Source organism: Elaeis guineensis, chromosome 9, assembly GCF_000442705.2.
Source record: "Elaeis guineensis isolate ETL-2024a chromosome 9, EG11, whole genome shotgun sequence".
NCBI lineage: Eukaryota > Viridiplantae > Streptophyta > Magnoliopsida > Arecales > Arecaceae > Elaeis > Elaeis guineensis.
In genome coordinates, this window is record NC_026001.2 from 7,584,666 (window position 1) to 7,609,096 (window position 24,431).

At 37.9% G+C, this 24,431-nt stretch overlaps 1 non-coding gene across 1 annotated transcript; it reads right to left on the reverse strand.

Moving 5' to 3' along the window:
- Positions 1 to 6,124: 6,124 nt before the first annotated feature.
- LOC140851854 (small nucleolar RNA R71) lies at positions 6,125 to 6,231 on the reverse strand. The gene has a single exon (XR_012134611.1). It is a non-coding gene; the product is annotated as a small nucleolar RNA R71 (small nucleolar RNA).
- Positions 6,232 to 24,431: the final 18,200 nt, after the last annotated feature.

Consider the following 24,431-nt stretch of genomic DNA (forward strand, 5'->3'; position numbering starts at 1 on the left):
TTCACCACCATTAAAAGGCATGGAAAGGAAAAAATTACTGAAAAAATTGAAAAAATGAGAAGAAGGAGAAGATTGAACCAAGAGAAAGAGAAAAAATCCAATCTAAAGCTAGTAGAAGAATAAGGAATACAAAATAAGAGAGAAGGACCAATCAGAGACTACCGTGTGAGGATCACCATGTCAAAGGAGATGATAGTGATTGAAATCCCTCCCTCTATCGATTGCAATGGCAGGGGAGTGCTTGGCATAAGAAGTAAAAATATGGAAAGATTTGATAGAGCAAAATGGATGGAAAAGGATAAAGGAAAGGCCTATTCCTACTACTTACCAATGGCCAAGATTCATGTCCCATACCATCAGATTTCGATACACGGTACATATCAGGGCCACCAAATCATACAACTCTTCATTGCACCATCCTCAGATTAAGCCACATGGGCCAATTCACAAGACATTGTGTAGGGCCTATCAACGTATGACAAGTGGCGGATCCCGATGGGCCAAGATATGATCCCTAAATTCTCCTTTTCAAATCATTATGGTGCAGCGCTTTGAGCTACCCATCCTTGATAAGTATGGTGAGATCTGCAAAGCGACAAGTTAATAATATCCCGAGATTTTTTCTACAGAATGCTGCCAATTAAGTGTTTGAGAGGGAGAGTCAAAATAGCGATCGAAGACTTGCCTTATGATTGGCTACTCCCTTCATGTAAAGTAATGGAATCACTTTGAACTCAAGAGTGGGAGGCAAGTGTTGTGGGGGTTATCTGCTATTCTAGCCCGACCTTCTCCTCCTTAGATTGCAATCGAGCACTCATGAGATGACCTTAAATATCGAAAAAAGATTTCAGAAGCTGAGATGAAGCGACTCTACGTCATCTACTCCCATCCGATCTCCGAATTGGACATCCACCGACCTCGAGGTCAGAAAATGATCAACGATAAGGAACAAAGCTCGATAACCTACATAGGTGCTAATTCATCAGTGGCAAAACCTCAGCTCTGCATTGACCTTAATTAGGCCATCGGCCTATTCAGCCACATGGACGATCTGTAGAACCTCCCAACAACATTCAGAATATGGTCACGAATCACAACTAATAACCTTGATTCACCGGTTAGTAGGCAAACTCTATGTCCTAACGGTCTATCAAGATGGAGCCTAACAATCTAAAGAATTAAGGCATAATCACTCATCACATTCCAGCGTAACAACCTAAAGCTCTATCTTTATATAAAGGGGTAACAAGAAGATCCTTAGTTAAGTCCATACTTTACAGAAGATCGATTATTCTTACTCCTCTCTTTTCTCTGCTATTCTCAACCTTCAGTTGACTTAAGTATTGGAGGATCCTCTATCGGAGAACCCTTGATGAGTGTGGGCTTTTTTTTTAGGTTCTCCTGAATGTGTCCGTCTTCCGATCAGTGCCATTCTCTGGATTAGAAGGGGTTTGATCTCAACCATATTGTCTCAAACTTGAGTCCTGTAGTAGCAATAACCAATTTGTAAAATTGCTTCTATCTTTGCTTTTTCAACCACCTAGATCTAATACATTTAGTGTTGTGTCAAAAACACTTCATCGTGAAAACATGCAATCCCTTGGATTTCAAGATGGAAGTTCTTTAATTAATTCTCATGCTATCATGATGCATCCAAATTTCTTTATACATAATCCTTACATTACTTATATATTTAGCTTAGAAATGAGCAAAAATTACTTGTATCACAAGATTTGTAGCAATTTTAAGTAAAGCTAACTATACTAGTACGAATAGCACAAGCAAGAATTGCTACCTTCTTATTTTATAAATGTAATCGACATCAAATTCATAGGTGCTTAAGAAAATTGTGGCATTGTTGTTGACAACTATTTTTCATTTGTAATTGCTAATTTTGATTGTTAATATCCTATAAAGTAAATTAACATTTAATTTAACAACTTATAGGATTGAAAAAGAAAAAGTGATGTATCATTCATTTTCTTCAAATCTATCTCTAAACAAATTTTCAAAACCACACAATTGGAAACAAAATTCTTAAAGCCATAGAAATATTACCATCGACACGATAAAGTCTAACATCAGAAACAAACGAATGAATGGTAGTGTTATAAAATCAAGTTGTGAAAAATAATTCATCAACTTACTAATCACATAATTAAAAAGCAAAAAAGTCTACTAATATTAGTTTTAAAAATATATGGAATGTTTGTTTCAATCAAGGATTGAAATTGGATCAAGATCGAATACCGATATATCTATATCCATATCCATATTTATTTTGTTTAATAAATTTAGATATACGTATTAATCAGATGTAAAAATTTATATTCATATTTCATTTTAAATGGATATGGATATAAATGAAATATTGAAAGTATGAATATAAATATGGATATAAGTTGGATAATTAAATTTTATGACTATATTATCAAATATATTACGAAGTGGATAATAAGTCAAATTAATAATATGTGAATATGATTATATATTTTTTTTAATAATATATAGAATTAAATAATATCCCAACTATAATTTAATATTCAATAAGAATCAGATAATTGTCTATCTACATGCATATCCATTATTGGATATTTAAATTTTTATTTATATCTGGATGGATTTGAATACGAAAATAAATATAAATGGATATTATTTTCATTCACTTTCATTGTTTTTTCAACCGCCTCCAACGGACGGTGGTGAAACTATATTCATGATAAATGCTCATTCCCTTGGTTGGAAGAATAAGATCTACCTATGTAACAGTTTTTTGTTTCAGTTGTTTGAAATGCCATGGATATGTTGTCTGATGTATTGCATTTTTATAGTAATTATTATTATTAGTTTTTAATGATTTTGATGAAATTGGTATAATAATTAACTAAATAAATGTAAGAACCTGATATGTTTTATGTCAATTGCAGGTAATTGAGCTAGGTCACACCTAAATGGGCTTAACCATGTTTTAAAGGTCAAATTAAGTGAAATTGGTTGAGTCCGATTCAGCAGGGTTTGTCATCCGGAGTCATCAAGTCTTGCATCAAAATCAGAGTCCATCTCAAAGCAGAATAATCAAATCAAGATATCAATGGATCCCACACCTTATCCTTTTTGGCATCATCATCCAGAAAAGAAACTAGAGGTGCAGAAAATAAATCAAGCAGTTAATCTCTCCCATCTAGTCAACCAATCTAAATTCTAGATATTTTGGTGTGAGGACCCCTAAAAGGTAAGCTACAGGACTCCAAATTGAGCAAGATTAGATCCTACAGAATTTTGAGAGAAGCAAGAAAGAAACATAATTTACAGAATTGAATTTGGATTCCAAATGAGGTGGCTACAATAGGTTGAAGTTGGTAACAATGTTGGACACAACAAGAAACACCCGATACACCCAGATTCTTCTTAGTATTTCTTGGCACAAAGATCTGATATGGCAACTAATTTTGGGTGGCAAAGAGCTATCTTGGAAAGAATTAAATGGAAGAAAATCAGAGTCCAAACTAATTTTGCATGAAGAGCAAACTGAGAAAGAATTGAAACTAATTCTTGAAAAACTTGATTTGGGCAGCCGAAACCTTACCTTGTTTTGCAGATTTTGTGGACCCAGAAAGGAAGAAATTCTTCTCCTCTAATTAACCATGCCTCCTTTCCTTTTTTTACTATGGAAATCATAATAAAATCAGAAAATTTGGGCAGCATAAGGAGTAGATGGCTGGTGGTTGCTTAAAACCTATCCAAAGGAGGAGAGATTCTATACCAAATAAAAAGAATGATATATAGAATAAAATCATGAGAAAAATACCACCTTAACCCTAGCCCTAGCCCTATTTAAGGATCCTAAAACACCAGCAGGAGGGGAGGAGAATCATCTTTGAAAGCTAGAGATCAAGCAAGGAGAGTTTGGAGTATCTGGAAGATTTGAAGAGAGGGTTCATTCGGCTCTACAATTCTTTCAGAGTTTTTAATTTTTTCTCTTGTTTACTTTGCATTTATTTTCTAGAACTCATTGTTAGGATAATTTTGGAGTTTTATTCAAGTAAACTTGAGTTTGATTTTGATATGATGAAAAGCTAAATTTCTAGCTAGGGTACCTGATGTAGCTTGGATTTAATTTCAATTCCAGAATCTTGTATTAATTTTCTTTGTTAATGCAATTATTTGTTATTTGCACTTAATGCTTTTAAGTATTATTATCTTTGGTACTTGATTGATTTCGATTTATAATTGGTACTGGGAAGGAAGATTATAAATTAGAGTTAATAACAAACATCATAGGAATAATAATTGGAGCGGGAGCAGAAGATTTGACCTGTGGGATCTTGAAAATAATCACTGTGCTTGTTGAACTAATTGAAATCTATTTTACTATTGGAAGATAGATTATAGGTTTTAATTAGTATATTTAATAAGACTCGGGAGAGATTATTAAATAATTTAGGATTATTTATCCTTGCATTAATAATTAAATTTAGATTATTAATCGGAATAGCTGGAATTGATAATTGGTCCAAGTGAAATCAGATATACCCTAGTGCTTTATCAATCGAATTTTGATTCAGCTTTCATTGAGTTCTTTAGAGTTAATTTTATTTTCCATTATCATTCAGTTTCGATCGTTTAGATATTAGTAAAATTAGCGTTCATTTTTGGTAATTAAACTCAGTCCTCGTGGGAACGATCTCTTATTTATCATTATATTACTTGAGCGATTTCGTGCACTTGCGAAATAGGCTATCAAGTTTTTGGCGCCGTTGCCGGGGACTGGTGCTTTAATATCAAGAATAGTTGATTTTACTAGTAATCTAGATATTTTATTTCTTAGATATTTAAAAAAAAAATCACTGACATTTCATAACGCTTAACTAATATAGTATAACCAAAAATATAAAAAAAAAAAAATCAAACTTGATTGGACATCTTGTTTCTTTGCATTGCATCTCCATAATTAACTTTAAGGGCACTTAACCCATTAATCAGATAAGGTGGGGATTTGATCACCCTTCCTTAGCCCAAAAACCACATCCTTCATTCTGCATAACCTAGACCTTAATCTAAAATCAATTAAACGTTGGCCCTAGGATATTCGAGCTCAATAGGACAAGAAAGCCCTAAAGTTAGACCGGGTTCGAATTGATTAATTGCTCGGTGTCTAAGGCAAGTGGTTTAAGAAGGTGGTTTTCAATTGGTTCCGTTGTCTGACCTGGCCAACTCAGTTGGTGTCTAAGGAAAGCAACAAGCAGGGGACCTCCCACATCTTACACTTACCTGGCCGAGACAATTAGTCAGTTTTGAGCTTGGAGTGCTTGAAGGCGATCTTGGAACAGTTAGGAGCTGTCTAGATCTAGGTTAACCCTAGGATAGAAAGTCCATTTTGTGCTAACTTGTTTGCCATTAAAATTTAAACCTAATTAAAACACTCTTCTCTTTCATCTCTAGATTTAGGACTCCTTAGGACTCATCTCTAGAACTCTTTTCTCTCTCTTTCCTCTTCTCTCTTCTCTTAAAAAAAAAAAAAAAAAAAAGATAATAATCTTTCAAAATTACAACTTGGAAAAGAGAATCGGGTCGACTGGTAAGAATTGAATCAAATCCCATTTCAAGTCAAGAAATTGAACGCACTTGTAAACAAAACATTAAAGCAGTCAGAGAAAGGAAGAAATCTGAGGCAAAAGTAGATCCAAAAATGGCTGAAGATCCAAGGAGAGAAGTAATCCTAGTAGGGAATAATGAGGTTGCTAGAGAGGCAAACTCCAGGGCACTGCGGGATTATGCCATGCCTACCGTGAATGGAGCTTCATCTAGCATCACAAGACCACCTGTGCAAGCAAACAACTTTGAGATCAAGCCTGCTTTGATCCAAATGATCCAGACAGCAGTTCAGTTTGGAGGATTGCCCAATGATGACCCTAATGCGCACATTGCAAATTTTTTGGAGATATGTGATACCCTTAAGCATAATGGAGTGTCAGATGATGCAATTCGGTTAAGATTGTTCCCGTTTTCACTTAGAGACAAGGCTAAAGCATGGTTACAGTCACTTCCTGCTGGCTCGATCACCACTTGGAATGACTTAGCACAAAAATTTTTGGCAAAATTCTTTCCACCTGCTAAGACTGCCAAGTTGAGGACTGACATCCAAACCTTTGTGCAATTCGATATGGAGACCTTATATGAAGCCTGGGAAAGGTTCAAGGATCTACTTAGGAGGTGTCCACATCACGGACTGCCTAAATGGTTGGTTGTGCAAACCTTCTACAATGGGCTGAACAACCATACCAGAATTAATATTGATGCTGCTGCTGGAGGTTCATTGATGGGGAAGTCGCTTGATGAAGCCTATGATCTTTTGGAGGAAATGGCCAACAACAATTACCAATGGCCCAATGAGAGAAACATGGCGAGGAGACCTGCTGGGGTTCATGAAATAGATGCTATTACTGCACTCAATGCAAAGGTAGACACTCTTTTCAAAAAATTAGATCATTTGTCTATTAATGCTGTCAATACTTGTGTGCAGACCTGTGAGATGTGTACTGGGCAACATGCTACTCGAGATTGTCCGATTGACAGCTCATTCATGCCTCCAGTACAAGAACAAGTACAATATGTGGCAAACCAAGGAAGACAACAGAACAATCCATACTCAAACACCTACACGCCTGCCTGGAAGAACCATCCAAATTTTTCCTGGGAAAATCAACAGCAACAACAGAATTATCAGAATAGAGGACCACCTGGTTTTCCACAGCAAGAAAAGAAGTCTAACCTGGAAGAATTGGTTGCAACTCTCACCAAGGCCACTACTGATTTCATGGGTGAAACTAAGGCAAATTTTCAAAACCAGCAAGCTGCCATTAAAAATTTGGAAATACAAATGGGACAGTTGGCCAATATGGTAGCTAACAGAACTCAAGGATCATTGCCTAGCAATACTGAAACGAACCCGAAGGAGCATGTGAAGATAATTACCTTGAGGAGTGGAAAACAACTAGGAGAACAACAAGGGAAAGAGCCTGTTAAAGAACAAGTAAAGGAACAAACTCAAGAAGAGACTATGGTCAAAGAGAAGCTAAAAGAGAAAAAGGAAGAGCTAGTAAAGTCCTACAATCCACCAGTTCCTTTTCCTCAAAGGCTCAAGCAAAGTAAGGATGACAAAAACTTTCTGAAGTTTTTAGAGGTCTTTAAGAAACTACACATAAATATTCCATTTGCGGAGGCATTAGCTCAGATGCCTAGCTATGCCAAATTCTTGAAGGACATCCTTTCCAAAAAGAGAAGGCTAGAGGACCATGAGACAGTCATGCTCACCGAAGAGTGCAGTGCGATCATTCAGAACAAGTTGCCATCAAAATTAAAAGATCCAGGGAGTTTTACAATTCCATGCAATATTGGCAATATCGAATTCACTAAAGCATTGTGCGATTTAGGTGCTAGCATTAACTTAATGCCTTTATCTGTTTTCAGGAAGCTTGGACTAGGGGATGTGAAACAAACCAGTGTCTCATTACAACTAGCTGATCGATCGGTGACATATCCTAAAGGCATAGTGGAGGATGTATTAGTCAAGGTGGACAAATTTATCTTCCCAGTGGATTTCATTGTCTTGGATATGGAGGAAGATAGAGAGGTTCCTTTGATATTGGGGCGTCCATTCCTTGCAACTGGCAAGGCACTTATAGATGTCCATGAGGGTAAGCTTACTTTAAGAGTGGGACAAGAAGAGGTAATTTTTAACGTGCTTAATTCTTCTAAATATCCTCTTGAGAATGATGAATGTTTTAGATTAGATGTGATTAATAAATTTGTTAGTGAAATAATTGACAATTCTGAATATGACTTGATTGATGGTGTTAAAAATAAACAGCATGTTGATGTATTAAATGATGTTGAGAAAATACAGGATTCAGTAGAGGCTAAGCCAAACCCCAAGCTTGAGCTTAAGCAGCTCCCTTCTCACTTAAGATATGCATTCTTGGGAGACTCATCTATTTTTTCTGTCATTATATCTGCTCATTTGTCTACGGAACAAGAAAAAAAATTGTTGCATGTGTTGAAAAAGCATAAGAGAGCATTAGGCTGGTCTATTGATGATATTAAGGGAATTAGTCCCAGTATATGCATGCATAAAATTTTAATGGAAGAAAACTACAAACCTTCAATTGAGTATCAACGTAGGTTAAATCCTAATATGAAGGAAGTAGTTAGAGCTGAAGTAATGAAGTTACTTGATGCAGGAATTATCTACCTTATTTCTGATAGTAATTGGGTGAGTCCTGTTCAAGTAGTTCCTAAGAAAGGGGGATGACTGTTATTACAAATAATAAAAATGAGCTGATACCCACTAGAACAGTCACTGGTTGGCGTGTGTGTATTGATTATAGGAAGTTAAACAAAGCCACACGAAAGGACCATTTTCCTTTGCCTTTTATTGACCAGATGCTTGAGAGATTGTCCGGATATCCCTTCTACTATTTTTTAGATGGTTATTCAGGATATTTTCAAATTCCTATTGTACCTGAGGATCAAGAAAAAACTACATTTACTTGTCCATATGGAACATTTGCATATAGGAGAATGCCATTTGGGTTATGTAATGCACCTGCAACTTTTCAAAGATGTATGATGTCTATATTCTCTGATATGGTTGAAAAATTATTGAAATCTTTATGGATGATTTTTAGTTTTTGATCCTTCTTTTGATATGTGTTTGACTAACCTCTCCCAAGTTCTACAGCGTTGTGAAGAAACTAATCTTGTGTTGAACTGGGAGAAATGTCATTTTATGGTGCAGGAAGGAGTAGTTTTAGGCCATAAGATTTCATCTAGAGGGATAGAAGTAGACAAAGCAAAGGTGGAGGTCATTGAGAAATTACCACCACCAACATCTGTTAAAGGAGTGAGGAGTTTCTTAGGGCATGCTGGCTTCTATAGAAGATTTATAAAAGACTTCTCTAAAATTACCAAACCTCTTTGTAATTTATTGATCAAGGATGCACCTTTTAAAATTACTGATGAGTGTTTGGTTGCTTTTAACAGGTTAAAGAGAGAATTAATCTCAGCTCCTATCATCACTGCACCTGACTGGAATCTACCATTTGAACTCATGTGTGATGCAAGCGACTATGCTATAGGAGCAGTCTTGGGACAAAGAAAGGAGAATAGACTTCATGTGGTGTACTATGCGAGTCGAACACTGAATAATGCACAGTTGAACTATGCCACCACAGAAAAAGAGTTGCTCGCCATTGTTTTTGCTTTTGATAAATTTAGGCCATATCTTATAGGAGCAAAAACAATAGTTTATACTGATCACTCAGCAATTAAATATTTACTTGAAAAGAAGGATGCGAAACCGAGACTAATTCGTTGGGTGCTCTTATTGCAGGAATTTGACTTGGAGATTAGGGATAAGAAAGGAGCAGAAAATCTTGTAGCAGATCACTTGTCTCGGTTAGAGTTAAGTAAAGAAATTGAGAACACTGAGGTACCCATTAATGAGTCATTCCCTGATGAGCAATTATTTGCATTACTCATATCTAGTACACCCTGGTATGCTGATATTGTTAATTTTAAGGCATGTGATATTATTCCTCCGAAATTTAATTACCAGCAAAAAAAGAAATTTTTACATGATGCAAAATATTATTTTTGGGAGGATCCATATTTATATAAGTATTGTCCAGATCAGCTTATTAGGAAATGTGTGCCTGATGATGAAATGAAAAATATTTTAAAACACTGCCATTCATTAGAGTGTGGAGGCCATTTTGGACCCAACAAAACAGCTGCTAAAGTATTACAGTGTGGTTTTTATTGGCCTAACCTGTTTAAAGATGCTATTGCTTTTGTTTCTTCTTGTGACCGATGTCAAAGAACTGGAAATATTTCTTTTAGACAGGAAATGCCACTAACCAATATCCTTGAAGTAGAACTGTTCGATGTGTGGGGATTAGATTTTATGGGGCCTTTTCCACCTTCTCATTCAAATCAATACATCCTGGTGGCGGTGGATTATGTATCCAAATGGATTGAGGCAGTAGCACTTCCCTCTAATGATGCCAAGAGTGTGCTCAAGTTCTTAAAGAAATACATATTCACACACTTTGGTATTCCAAGAGCTATCATCACGGATGGAGGTAAGCATTTTTGTAATCGTTATTTGGATTCTCTATTGATAAAATACGGTGTTACTCATCGTGTAGGAACACCATATCATCCTCAAACAAGTGGACAAGTAGAGATCTCCAACCGTGAAATTAAAAGAATATTGGAGACTACTGTCAACTCATCAAGAAAGGACTGGTCCCTAAAATTAGATGATGCGTTATGGGCATATAGAACAGCATTCAAAACGCCAATTGGGATGTCCCCGTATCGTCTAGTTTATGGAAAAGCATACCATTTACCTGTGGAGCTAGAGCATCGAGCTTACTGGGCAACTAGGTTGCTAAATTTCAATATGGAAGCTGCTGGGGAGAAAAGGTTATTGCAGCTTAATGAACTTGATGAGTTCCGCCTCCATGCATATGAAAATGCAAGAATTTATAAGGAGAGAACGAAAAGATGGCATGACAAACATATTGTGAGGCGTGAATTCCAACCAGGACAAAAGGTGTTGCTGTATAACTCTCGCCTAAAGCTATTTCCAGGCAAGCTCCGGTCTAGGTGGTCAGGTCCATTTGAGATTATACAAGTTTTTCCACATGGAGCTGTTGAGCTGAAGAGTGGTGATAGGACCTTCAAAGTCAATGGGCAAAGGTTGAAGGAATACATAGATGGAGGATTTGAGCAACCAAAAACCTCCATAGCACTGACATAATGCATTGGGATAGTCAAGCTAACGACTATAAACTAGCGCTTCTTGGAGGCAACCCAAGCAAAAATTCTTTTTATTTTCTTTATTTTTTGAGTCAATTTTAATCCTCACTATATTTTCAAGTTTTGAATGGACGTTGTTCACTTTTTGTAGGCACATTGAAGAAGACGAGAGATGAAATGACTGAGGACGAGTTGCAAACTCGCACAAGCGCATAGGCACGCTACAAAGGGGAGTACCCCTAACCTTTAAGAATGCCTTACTATAATATGTATTGTGATGATGATCTTGTCATTGAGCATAATGTCCAATTCAGATTTGAGGGTGCATTTGCATGAGCATTTCGTGTTAATAATATAGGATTGCCATTATGTTTGCATCTTTATCTTTATTTTTAATAAAATTAAAAAAAAAAAAAATTTGGAATGTTGATTCATTGATCACTTGTAAGGATATAAGGGGGACAATTTTACTTTTGTGTTATTGTTTGGCTATCTTAGCTTTAAATTTGGAAGTCAAATTCAGGGATTGACTGTTTTAAACTTGTAAATACTTAAATAAAATCTCGTATAGGAGATAGTTACTTTGCTTCACCAATCCTATTTGTGAGCTTTGTTGCAATAAAATGTAGATAATTTACTTGAGAGAAATGATATAGGCATTCCTTTGGCATATCCTTTTTGACCCCTTGTATTTTCTTTTCATCCTATCTCATATCTACTGTTCATATTTTTTGAGAATAAATTGATTATAATGGTTAGAGCATACTGAATTTTTAGTTTTCCTTCCCTTCAAAAAAAAAAAAAGAAGAAGAAGAAAAAAAAAAAAAAAAAGCACAATCTACTCCGCTGTTTCAAGTTGCCTAGTAACTAGGAGCATTCATGAGCCCCATGTTTGCTTTTACGTCAAACAGTGACTTGAATTATGAGTATGCAAAGCACTTTGAGTATATGACTTGCTGAGTAACGGGTGCCTTCATCACCAATGTCGGTATTCGCGTAAAAGGCAAATGATGACTTAAGGAAGAGTGCCAAAGTGTATAGGCTTTCTAAAAGTATAAAATAAAACAAATAAAGGAAGGGATGTAAAGCATAAGTAATTGAGTATGCTCTGATTTATTGTGGTTAATTTATTTTCACTTATGTGACCATAACCATCATTCTTGTTGCTTGCTTTCTATTTTTTTTTATCCGAAAAAGTCCTATTGATCTCTTGAGTACGTTGTTTGCACTAGTGGAGATGGGCTGATAGGATTTTGATTCAGGATTGGATGTTTGAACCGAATTATTTTATTAAACCTAAAGGAAGCAGAGTAGCTATTGATTGTGCGTAATTTTGTTTGAGTATGAATGAGTTTGGAATAGTTAGCTTGTGGGTTTGCTTTTCGATTTTGAGTTGGGGTGGTTAAGCCATGGCATTTGGGTATTACTCCTTGTGTCTAGATGGATTTTGAGTATATTAATGTTAAATAAAGTTTTAGCATTAATTTTTTTGAGATTCTCCATTTTTGATTTGGACTTTTCTTTTGCTTGGGGAAACCAAAAACTTAGGTTTGGGGTATTTGATGTATTGCATTTTTATAGTAATTATTATTATTAGTTTTTAATGATTTTGATGAAATTGGTATAATAATTAACTAAATAAATGTAAGAACCTGATATGTTTTATGTCAATTGCAGGTATTGAGCAGGTCACACCTAAATGGGCTTAACCATGTTTTAAAGGTCAAATTAAGTGAAATTGGTTGAGTCCGATTCAGCAGGGTTTGTCATCCGGAGTCATCAGGTCTTGCATCAAATCAGAGTCCATCTCAAAGCAGAATAACCAAATCAAGATATCAATGGACCCCACACCTTATCCTTTTTGGCATCATCATCCAGAAAAGAAACTAGAGGTGCAGAAAATAATCAAGCAGTTAATCTCTCCCATCTAGTCAACCAATCTAAATTCTGATATTTTGGTGTGAGGACCCCTAAAAGGTAAGCTACAGGACTCCAATTGAGCAAGATTAGATCCTACAGAATTTTGAGAGAAGCAAGAAAGGAACATATTTACAGAATTGAATTTGGATTCCAATGAGGTGGCTACAATAGGTTGAAGTTGGTAACATGTGGACACAACAAGAAACACCCGATACACCCAGATTCTTCTTAGTTTTCTTGGCACAAAGATCTGATATGGCAACTAATTTTGGGTGGCAAGACTATCTTGGAAAGAATTAAATGGAAGAAAATCAGAGTCCAAACTAATTCTGCATGAAGAGCAAACTGAGAAAGAATTGAACCTAATTCTTGGAAAACTTGATTTGGGCAGCCGAAACCTTACCTTGTTTTGCAGATTTTGTGGACCCAGAAAGGAAGAAATTCTTCTCTAATTAACCATGCCTCCTTTCCTTCTTTTTACTATGGAAATCATAATAAAATCAGAAAATTTGGGCAGCATAAGGAGTAGATGGCTGGTGGTTGCTTAAACCTATCCAAAGGAGGAGAGATTCTATACCAAATAAAAGAATGATATATAGAATAAATCATGGAAAAATACACCTTAACCCTAGCCCTAGCCCTATTTAAGGATCCTAAAAACCAGCAGAGGGGAGGAGAATCATCTTTGAAAGCTAGAGATCAAGCAGGGAGTTTGGAGTATCTGGAAGATTTGAAGAGGGATTCATTCGGCTCTGCAATTCCTTCAGAGTTTTTATTCTTTCTCTTGTTTACTTTGCATTTATTTTCTAAACTCATTGTTAGGATGATTTTGGAGTTTTATTCAAGTAAACTTGAGTTGATTTTGATATGATGAAAGCTAATTTCTAGCTAGGTCTGATGTAGCTTGGATTTAATTTCAATTCCAGAATCTTGTATTAATTTTTTGTTAATGCAATTTTTTTATTTGCCTTATGCTTTTAAGTATTATTATCTTTGGTACTTGATTGATTTGATTTATAATTGTACTGGGAAGGAAGATTATAAATTGGAGTTAATAACAAACATCATCGGAATAATAATTGGGCGGGAGCAGAAGATTTGACCTGTGGGATCTTGAAAATAATCACTGTGCTTATTGAACTAATTGAAATCTATTTTACTATTGGAAGATAGATTATAGGTTTTAATTAGTATATTTAATAAGACTCGGAGAGATTATTAAATAATTTAGGATTATTTATCCTTGCATTAATAATTAAATTTGGATTATTAATCGAATAGCTGGAATTGATAATTGGTCCAAGTGAAATCAGATATACCCTAGTGCTTTATCAATCGAATTTTGATTCAGCTTTCATTGAGTTCTTTAGAGTTAATTTTATTTTCCACTGTCATTCAGTTTCGATCGTTTAGATATTAGTAAAATTAGCATTCATTTTTGGTAATTAAACTCAGTCCTCGTGGGAACGATCTCTTATTTATCATTATATTACTTGAACGATTTCGTACACTTGCAAAATAGGCTAACAACGACCTTCTTTTCCAAGGGATCCCACAGCCTGTATCCCTTAACTCCTCACGGATAGCCTAGAAACACCATCTTGCGTGATCTGGCGTCTAGCTTGCTCCACTCACCAGCTCCAATGTGCACATAGGCCGTGCACCCAAATACCCATAGATGGCCCAGCCAACTGTCCTCCCAGACCACACCTCCTCTGGAAGCCTGCCATCCAACCTGGTGTGAGGTGACCGATTGACCAAGTAACCGGCTGCATCAACTGTGTCAACCCAGAACACCTTTGGAAGCCCTGCCTGCAGCCTCATGCATCGTGCCTTTTTCGAAAGTATTCTGTTCATCCTCTCGGCCACCCCATTCTGCTATGGAGTCTCCTTAATTGAGAAGTGTCTCCTGATCCCACACTCCTCACAGTAATCCTGGAACTCTTTGCTGTGTACTCCCCGTCATTGTCTGACCTCAGACACTTCACGCTCTTCCCCTGCTCCTTCTCCACCCTCAGCTCTCCAGATCTTGAACTTGGTGAAGACCTCTGACTTCTCTCTCATAAAGTAAATCAGAGTTTTTTTGAGAAATCATCAATCAGGGTCATGAAGTATCTGGCCCCATTCCTAGCTGAAACTGGGGCTGGTCCCACACATCTGTGTGTACTAACTCCAGAGGGGCTGCACTGTAGGCTGTACTGATGTTGAACTGAACTCTCCTCTGCTTTCCCATCTGGCAAGGCTCACAGATCTCCCCTATAGCACCATCCTCCAGATCAGAGATGAGTCCTCTCCTGCTCAACTCCTCAACCCTTGTCACCCATGTGGCCTAGGCGGTAGTGCCACATCCTGTAAGCCCCTGCTGGTCCTGTGCTGCAGCTGCTGCATCAGACTCTTCGGTCATCACAGATCCCTCCATGCGATAGAGGTTATTGTCCAACCTCCTGCCTCTCATCACCACCATAGCTCCATTGGAGATGTTCAGTACTCCGCTTCTAGCCCTACTGCTCAAGCTGTATCCACTGTGCTCCAAGTAGCCTAGTGACACCAGATTCTTTTCCAGCTTCGGGACGTGCTTTACATTTGTCAATGTCCTCACAATCCATCAAACATCCTCACCCTGACTGTCCCTATCCCAGCCACCTTGCAAGGATGATTGTTGCCTAGAGTCACTGATCCTTCATCTATCTTGGTGTATGTCGCAAACCAAGATCTGTGTGGTGTGTAGTGATGTGAGTAGGCAGAGTCTAGTGTCCACTCCTCTGTGTAATGCCTGTGACCATCTGATACCACAAATAGATCATCCTCCACCTGCTACCCAGCAACTGCACTCACTGATTCTGAGCCACTTCTTTCTCTCTTCTTGCTCTTCCATAGTGGACATTCTCGCTTGAAGTGCCCGAACACGTTGCACTCGAAGCATTTCATCTCTTTCTTCTCCTTCCTGGACTTGGACCGCCCCCTGGACTTGCTTCTGCCTCTGCCTCTACCTGTCCTCTCTCCTACTGCCAAACCCTCCTGGGGAGCCCGATCTCTGGTCAACTTTTTTCTCTGCTCATTAGACCTCAGCACCGAGACCATGTCCTCATATTCCAGAGTCTCCTTGCCGTAGAGCAGTGTAGTCACCAAAGAGTCATATGATCCTGGCGAACACAAAAGCAATAGGGACTTGTCCTCCTCATCCAGCTTCACCCCGATATTCATCAACTCCATGCACAACTAGTCGAACCTCTGAATGTGGCCAATCACATCAGATCCCTCCTGCATCTGAAGACTGTACAACTTCTTCTTCAGTGCTTGTTGCATATATTCTTCTCCATATATATGGTGTGCAACTTCGACCAAAGGCCTTCGGGGTTTTTTTTTTCCAGCACCGAATACAACGTCGCATCTGCAAACATCCTCTGATCACCGAGCATGCTTTTTTCTCCAACGATGCCCACTGTCTATCTGTCATTCCCTCAGACTTCTCTTCCAAAGCTTGATCCAGATCTGCTTGCACCAGAAGATCCTCCACCCGAATTTTCTACATGGAAAAATTTCTCTTGCCATCAAACTTCTCAAAATTGACCTTCATATTGCTGCCCATGACTAGATCTAAGCCAAACAAGCAATATAAAATCAAGAAGTGTAGAAAATACCTTGATGGTACCTTGCTGAAAATTTTTAGCACTTGGATCTTCAACTTCTCATGCTTGGAACCGCTTCCTCACCACCGTGACTCTAATACCAACTATTGGAGCACAATCCCGGCTCCTCCCATGGACCTTGGGTGCAGCGGAACCTGCAACGAACAGATCTGGAGACTTCTGGACATGATCTAAGGCTCTTGACGAAATCAGCCTGGTTGCTGTCTTCTTCGTCAGCCTTTCGTTCCAGATGATGAACGCCTCTGAAATCACCTCTAAAAAATTCAATATCTGGTACCCAACCAGATCAGGCCTGGACCGAGGTCTCTCAATTTATAGATCTCAAATCGGGATGTTCTAGATAGAGAAGAAGGTAGATAGAGACAGACCTCATAGATCTGTCCTGCTGCAGCCTTTCCTGTAGATCTGTTGATGGAGATCTCACCCGTACCTCAAACGACCTCAGATCAACTCCAGATCTGAGAGAAACTTATATCAACCTCTTCACAAGAGATTTCAGATCCTGGACCTGGTGCTTGGGTGGCTGCAAGAGAGGAAAAGGGATCTGGTTGGCGGCACAAAGGGGGAGGGGGCTAGCGCCTCCTCTTCTTTTTTTTCCTTTTATGGACTGGCGCCAAGAAACCCTAGGGTTTCTTGCTCCTGGGGCATGGAGAATGGCTGGAGAGAGAGGGAGAAGAGAGAGAGAGTTTTGAGAGAAAGAGTCTTGTATTCTTTGGCTTGATCAAACCTATACAAGTACATGTATATATAAACACAGGGTCAAGTGACCCAAACCCAAAACTCCCTTGACCAACTCTATGGGAGATTAGGTTAACCCAAGCCCATGTACACCCATGACTCGACCTAATCTCACCTATCCTGGGCCCAGACCTGGCCCATAAAGAGTTGGTCCTTAAGGCCCACATAACCTAGACCTCAAGAACTCGAAAGGTCCACAGCCTTTCAACCTAGGGCCCAACTAGCCCTAGAACCTCCATGAAGCCCTCATGAATGATGGACCTTGGCCTTAGCCTTGGTCCCCTGGGCCTTGGGCACACCACCTGGATCACAACATAGATTCTCATACCAAATATGTACCACTTCATAATGAAGCTGAGGAGAACATAGAAGTGGAGGCTGCCCAACCAATATTATCACCAGCAAGATCATCTCCACCACCACAAGCTACACTGGCTTCTTCAAGTCATTCTATATCAACAAGAAGTCATGGAAGAAAATTTAGAAGTCTTAATGATCTTTATGATGAAACAAATGCAATTGAACAAGTTGATTTATATTGTTTATTTGCTGATGTTGAACCTCTAGCATTTGATGAAGCAGTGCAGAAAGCTGAATGGAGAAAGGCAATGAAGGAGGAGATCCATGCCCTAGAGAAAAATAATACGTGGGAGTTAACTACACTTCCAAAAGGACAAAAGGCGATAGGCATTAAGTGGGTGTACAAAGTGAAGCACACTGCTAATGGAGAAGTAGAAAGATACAAAGCTCGTCTTGTTGCCAAATGCTACAAGCAAAAGAAGGGATTCGACTATGATGAAGTCTTTGCACCAGTTGCTCGACTTGACACCGTGAAGCTTATCTTCTCACTTGCATCCTATCACAAGTGGAAGATGTACCATATGGATGTGAAGTCAGCATTTCTCAATGGCTACCTTGAAGAAGAAGTCTATATTGAGCAACCGGAGGGTTATATCCTTAAAGGCATGGAAGATAAAGTGTATAAGTTACGAAAAGCTTTGTATGGGTTGAAGCAAGCACCCCGAGCATGGAATACACGGATCGATCATTATCTCAAAGGATACGGCTTTGTCAAGTGCCCCTATGAATATACCACCTATGTGAAGAAAAAAGGAGATGATATTTTGATTATATGTTTATATGTAGATGACCTTCTTGTGACAGGTAGTAGCAAGGAAATGATTTATGAATTCAAAGCAGCTATGGGCAAGGAGTTCGAAATGACGGGTGGAGACTTGATGTCCTATTTTCTTAGCATCGAGGTAAAGCACAGAGAAGATGGCATCTTCATTTCTCAAGAGAGATATGCAAGAAACATTCTAAAAAAAATCAAAATGGAGAGTTGTAAGGAAGTAAACATCCCGGTGGCTTATGGAGAAAAACTTAATAAAGAAGGAGAAGGCAAGGAGGTGAACTCGACTCTCTTCAAAAGTCTTGTTGGAAGTCTTCGCTATCTTACTATAAGTTAGCCCGATATTGTTTATGGAGTTGGTTTGATTAGTAGATATATGGAGCATCCAAAGGAGTCACATTGGATGGCAGCAAAGAGGATTCTTAGATATCTTAAAGGAACTCTTGATCATGGTATGTTTTACGCTTATTCCAATGATGCAAGTTTAATTGGTTTTTCTGTTAGTGATTGGGGTGGAGATCTTGATGAATGGAAGAGCACTTTCGATTAGTTTTTTATTTTGGTGCTAATGCTTTCTCTTGGAGCTCAAAGAAGCAATCTATTGTGGCACTATCTACATGTGAGGCGGAGTATGTTGCAGTGGCATCATGTGTATGTGAGGCTATATGGTTGCGCAATTTGCTAGAAGAATTGGGTTATCCACAAAAGAGCCTATAAAGATCAATGTTGATAACAAATCTGCTATTGAGCTAGCCAAGAATCCAGTCCAACATGCAAGAAGCAAACATATCGACACTAGATTCCATTTTCTTCGTGATCAAGTCAAAAAAGGAATTGTGGAGGTTGTGTATTGCAAATAAAAGGAACAAGTTGCTGATATATTCACAAAACCACTCAAAAGTGAAGATTATCAAAGGCTGAGGAAGATGCTTAGAGTCATAGCACCAAGATGAACAAGTTTAAGGGGGGAATTGTTGGATTATTTTAAACTTATCATTAAATGACTTTGGAAAACTAAAAGACCTTTGGAAAACTAAAGGGTCTCTTGGAAATCTGAAAGGCCTCCTTGTAAAAAGAATAGGCTTCTTGATAGATGAAGAGTTAAATACATAGAATTCTGTAAATACTTCTTAGTATTCCATGCATGAATTAAATGTTATGGAATATAAAAAGGCATCTAAGCATATATAAATAGGAAGGTGATTTGTCCATTGTTGTATGCGAAGCAAGTATTCTTCTTATCATCTTTCCACCATAAAAGAAGAGTGTTTATTATTTTTATATTTGAGATTCTTCAATTCTATCAGGTGGCACAGATATCTGAAAATGAAATCATCAAAGCTCTTTCCCAAGTTCAATCAGATCACGCTCCTAGGCCATCGGGCTTTCAACCTCTCTTCTTTAAACACTTGGCAAATTATAAGGAATGATTTGATAAGGGTAGTTCAGGAGGTGTTCGGAGCTTGCTCTATGCCAAACAGCTGGAAGGATACTTATGTGATTTTGATTCCTAAGAAGGATAATCCAAGGGAGAACGATTATCAGCCCATCAGCTTGTGTAACACTATCTACAAGCTTGTGGCAAAGATCATTGCCAATCGAATGAAACCTCTCCTAAATCTTTTGATAGCACCAGAATAAGGAGCTTTTGTGCCCGACCAAACTATTTCTGATAACATAATGATTGCTCAAGAAGTCTTTCATTCTCTCAATGTCAGATCTACGAATCAGCCTCTAATGGTGATCAAAGCTGACATGGAGAAGGCACATGACCGAGTGAATTGGAGATATCTGAAAACTGTTCTTGGCCACTATGGATTCCATCCTAAGTTTATTCAGTGGATAATGTGCTGTGTGTCTTAGCCCAGGTTCTCTATTTTGGTGAATGATGCACCTACCTCCTGATTCTCATCTTCTGGTGGGTTTCGACAAGGACGCCCACTATTGCCATTTCTTTTCATAATTTGCTCTGATATGCTGTCCAGATTGCTAGTCTCAAGTTCCATTGGATGGTATTCATGGTTATCAATCTTGCCAAGGTGGGCCTAACATTATCCATTTGCTTTTCACTGATGATATTCTTCTCATTGTTAGGGCCACAAAAAAGAATGCTCGGGTTCTGAAGGATTTGGTGCAAGGGTATTGTAGACAAGCTGGCCAGTGGGTGAACATCAACAAATCCCAAATCCGTTTTGGTAGAAGAGTCAGGCAGTCCACCAAATAATATATTCTGAACCTTTTTCGTGTGCCTTTAAACGAAGATGTATGGTATTATCTGGGAGTTCCCCTATCAACGTCATCTCTATCTTCCACTGATTTCAGTCCCTTAATAAATTAGATTCACAAAAGGTTGGAAGGGTGAAAATGGAAGCATCAATCCCAGGCCAGGCGTCTGACTCTGTTGCAATCCATTATGAGTGCAGCCGCAGTATATCTTCTCTCTAACGTCCCTGTCCCCGGAACTAAAATCACTGAGCTGGAGAAAATATTTAAAGCATTCTTCTAGGGTCATGATGTGGGTGTTCAGAAACTTCATTTGATCTCATGGGATGTGGTGTGCTCTCCTAAGAGAGAAGGTGGGTTGGGTTTACAGGCTCTCAAGATTCAGCAACAAGCGCTATTAGCAAAAGCTGCTAGTAATCTGGTTCTGAACAAAAGTTCTTTGTGGGCTCAGCTTATTTCATCGAAATATCGATTCTCCACTTGGAGCGAATACCACCCGATCAGAGGAGCTTCTCGTTTATGGCGCTCTCTTGTGCGAACATCAAAATGGATATAGGATGGATTTCGTTGGCAGGTTGGAAATGGGCAAAACATCCGTGTTCTTTCAGATGCATGGTTATTTGAAAGACCTCTCAATACTTGTGTTTTCTGATGAATACCCACGATATTCAAGAGGATTCGAAGGTAGCCAACCTTATGTCTTTTAATGGGCAATGGAATCCTGAAAAGCTGAAACAAGGTGTTCTTCACTGAACTCAGCTTTGTGATTCAATCTATCCCTCTTCCCAATAATGACTGCAAGGATTGTCTCATCTGGCATAATGGTATGAGTCCTAAACTCAAAGTTTCAGACGGTTACTGTCACGCCCCCGACCCGAGATTTTGAATCGAGGGTCATGGCAACCGCCGCATACTCATAGAAAATTCTTCCCATAAGCATGCAAGGCATCTTATCATATTATCCTAAAACAACAGCGGAATAATTAGTCAATAATTTAAATCCAAAATATAACGATCTAAATTTTTTCTTTAATATCTTAATAAATTCAACAATGATTCATAGGTCTTATACCAAATTCAATAAGACTTTCAATCTAAATAAAAGTATAAGGATTCTGCTTCTGATCACTCTTCCATTCATATCTTGTATCATCTTAATTCCTCAACATCTGTAAAAACAGTAAAATAGAAGGTAATGAGCTAGACAGCTCAGTAAGCAATGATCACTTCTCAACAGATTTTATCAGGCATTTAAGTAAATAATCATTTATAGAAAATAAGCATATAGAGTTCATCAATTCGAAATCAATTTCAATTATGCAACATAATTCATGTCAAGTTTTTCTTTTTCGAAAATTCAAGTTTCTTTCGGATTTCAATTTCTTTTGTTCTTCAATTTTTTTTCGTCAACCATGAGCTATGACCACATTTTCCCTGTGGCAGAGTCATAATACCGCGTATCTGCTTGCGGTAGGCTGCGAATCATCTGGCAGCCATGTCTTTGGAACCGCTGGTCTCGCTGGCGGTTTATCGCTGTCTCTCTGGCGACATGTCGCTGGTCTCGCTGGCGACATAAACCCTCAGGATAATCAATTGCCAACGTATATGCCCCCATTGGCAGGGTCCTTTACATAGTCAGGTTGTCAATTCATAATGTTCTTATATCAGAATTCTTCATAAATCATATTTCATATTCTAATTTCAATAATAAAATATATAATCATGTAGTATCGAAATCAATCAATATAATGCATCATGAAATCAATATATTCAATCATGCTTCATCATAACATTTCAAATAAGATATTTTCATAACAAAATACTATTCATCCAATTCATGCATCGTTTCGCAAAATCATGTCAGAAAAATATATTATAATTTGCCGATAAATCTAGAAAAAGTGAAACATTACTTACCTCGAACGCATTCCAATAAATCCACATAATTCTATAAATTTTCTTCCAAAAATTCTGTTCGTAGATCATATTGTGATATCCCATGATCAAACATTCACAATCCTATACAGAATCAATTTCAATAATTAGAAAGAATACGAATACCATATTTCAACGATTTAGATTGGGTCGATCACCTAATTTCATCTAATCAAAAATCTAATTAGGACCTAAATGATCCAAAGTTTGACTATCAGATCAAATCGGATTCGAAGTGATAGGACCGAAGTTTCTTCATCGATTTCATAAAATCAAGTGGAGAGAGAAAATCAGAGGAGAGAGAATTTATGAGGTACAATTCGAATTGATCAGTGACACAATCCAACATTACGATTGGTCCAGTATCTCGATTGGTGAAATCAACATGATCAAATCAAGTCATGGCTAGATCAAAATCATGGATGATCAAATCTAAAGATTCATGGTCTGATTAAGATGGGTGCCAATACGCTGTCAGACAATCATGGATCAGAGTTCTTCATTAGAATCAGATCAAGATTATTAAAAAAATTTCTTCATTCACTAATCTTTTTAAGAGAGAATCAATCAAGAGAGAGAATATTTTAGAGAGAGAAAATTTGAGAGAGAAAAAATTCTAGAGAGAGAAAACTCATCTTGAATTCTTCAGACAATATGATTCAACAAATTCAATCGATCAGATCAAATCATGCTGAAATTATCATATGGATAATTCAATAAAATCATGAGAAATAAAATCTAAAAATACTTGATCTGATCAAAGTGGATGTCGGTGTACGTCCGACGATCACAGATCAAAAATCCATCATGAAGATCATTTAAAATTCATCATCATTCTTCTCAAAATTCTAAAAATCTTAGGAGAGAGAAATAATCTAGAGAGAAGATTCTAGAAGAGAAGGTAGAGAGAGAAAGTCCAATTCTAGAGAGAGAAAATACTAGTTCAAGTTGAAGGGAGAGAGGGAAGAGAGAGAAACTCTCTTTCTCATATTTTATTATTTATCTCATTATTTATTAATTAATTTTATTTTTCTCTTTCTTCTTTTCTTTTTTTTCTCTCTTTTTTTCTTTTTCTTCACGGAAGAGAGAGGAGAGAAAAATCCTATTTATTTATTATTATATTATTTATTTTATTTTTCTTCTTCTTTTTTTTTTTCCTTTTTCTTTTCCTTTTTCTTTTCTTTTTCTTCTTTTTTCTTTCTTTTTCTTTTCTTTTCTTCTTCTTTCTTCTTTTCTTTTTCTTTTTCTTTTCCTTCTTCTTCTTCTTCTTCTTTTCTCTCTTCTCCCGTGGGTTTCTTTTGGGCTGAAACAGGGGACCTTAAGGTTCCCTCGTTGGTTGGCCGGCCGGCGACGCAGCCGGCGTGGGGCGGCGTCGGCAGGAGGAGGTGACTCGCCGATAAGAAGAGGGCCAACCGGTGGTCGGCGGTGACCACCGGCACCGGTAATCCAAGAAAAATGGTAAAAAATGAAGATTACTTCTGCAACAAAATCCGGCGACTCCGATCGCCGGCGAGCGTGCACATCGGCACGGGAAGGAAGAGGGAGAAGAGAGGAAGGGGAGGAGGCTTACCTCCGTCGCCGGAGAAGCTTTTCTAGCGAGAATTGGACGGCACAGGGATGGTCTTCCGCGGGATTTTTCCGGCGATTGCCGCCGTTTGAGCTTAGGATTTTCGGTGGAAAGAAGAGAGGAGGGATCTCCTCCTTAAATAGGGCCGGAGGAAACTTGTTTCCGACTCCGATTAGGAGCCGGTGAACGGAGGAAGAAGACTACCTTCGGGAGTTTCTCTCTCTGTTTTCTGTTTTTTTTTTTTTTTTTTCATTTGGGCTGGCTGGGTTATCACAGTTACAATCATATATTTTATTCTCAAAATCATTATCAGTGGAAGGTCTGTAGAGAGCATCTTCCATGCAATGGTATACTGTAAGATAGGGGATTGCTTCAACAGGAGGAGGTTTATGTATTATGTCAGCTTGACTACAGAGGACATTCAACACTGCCTCTTATCATG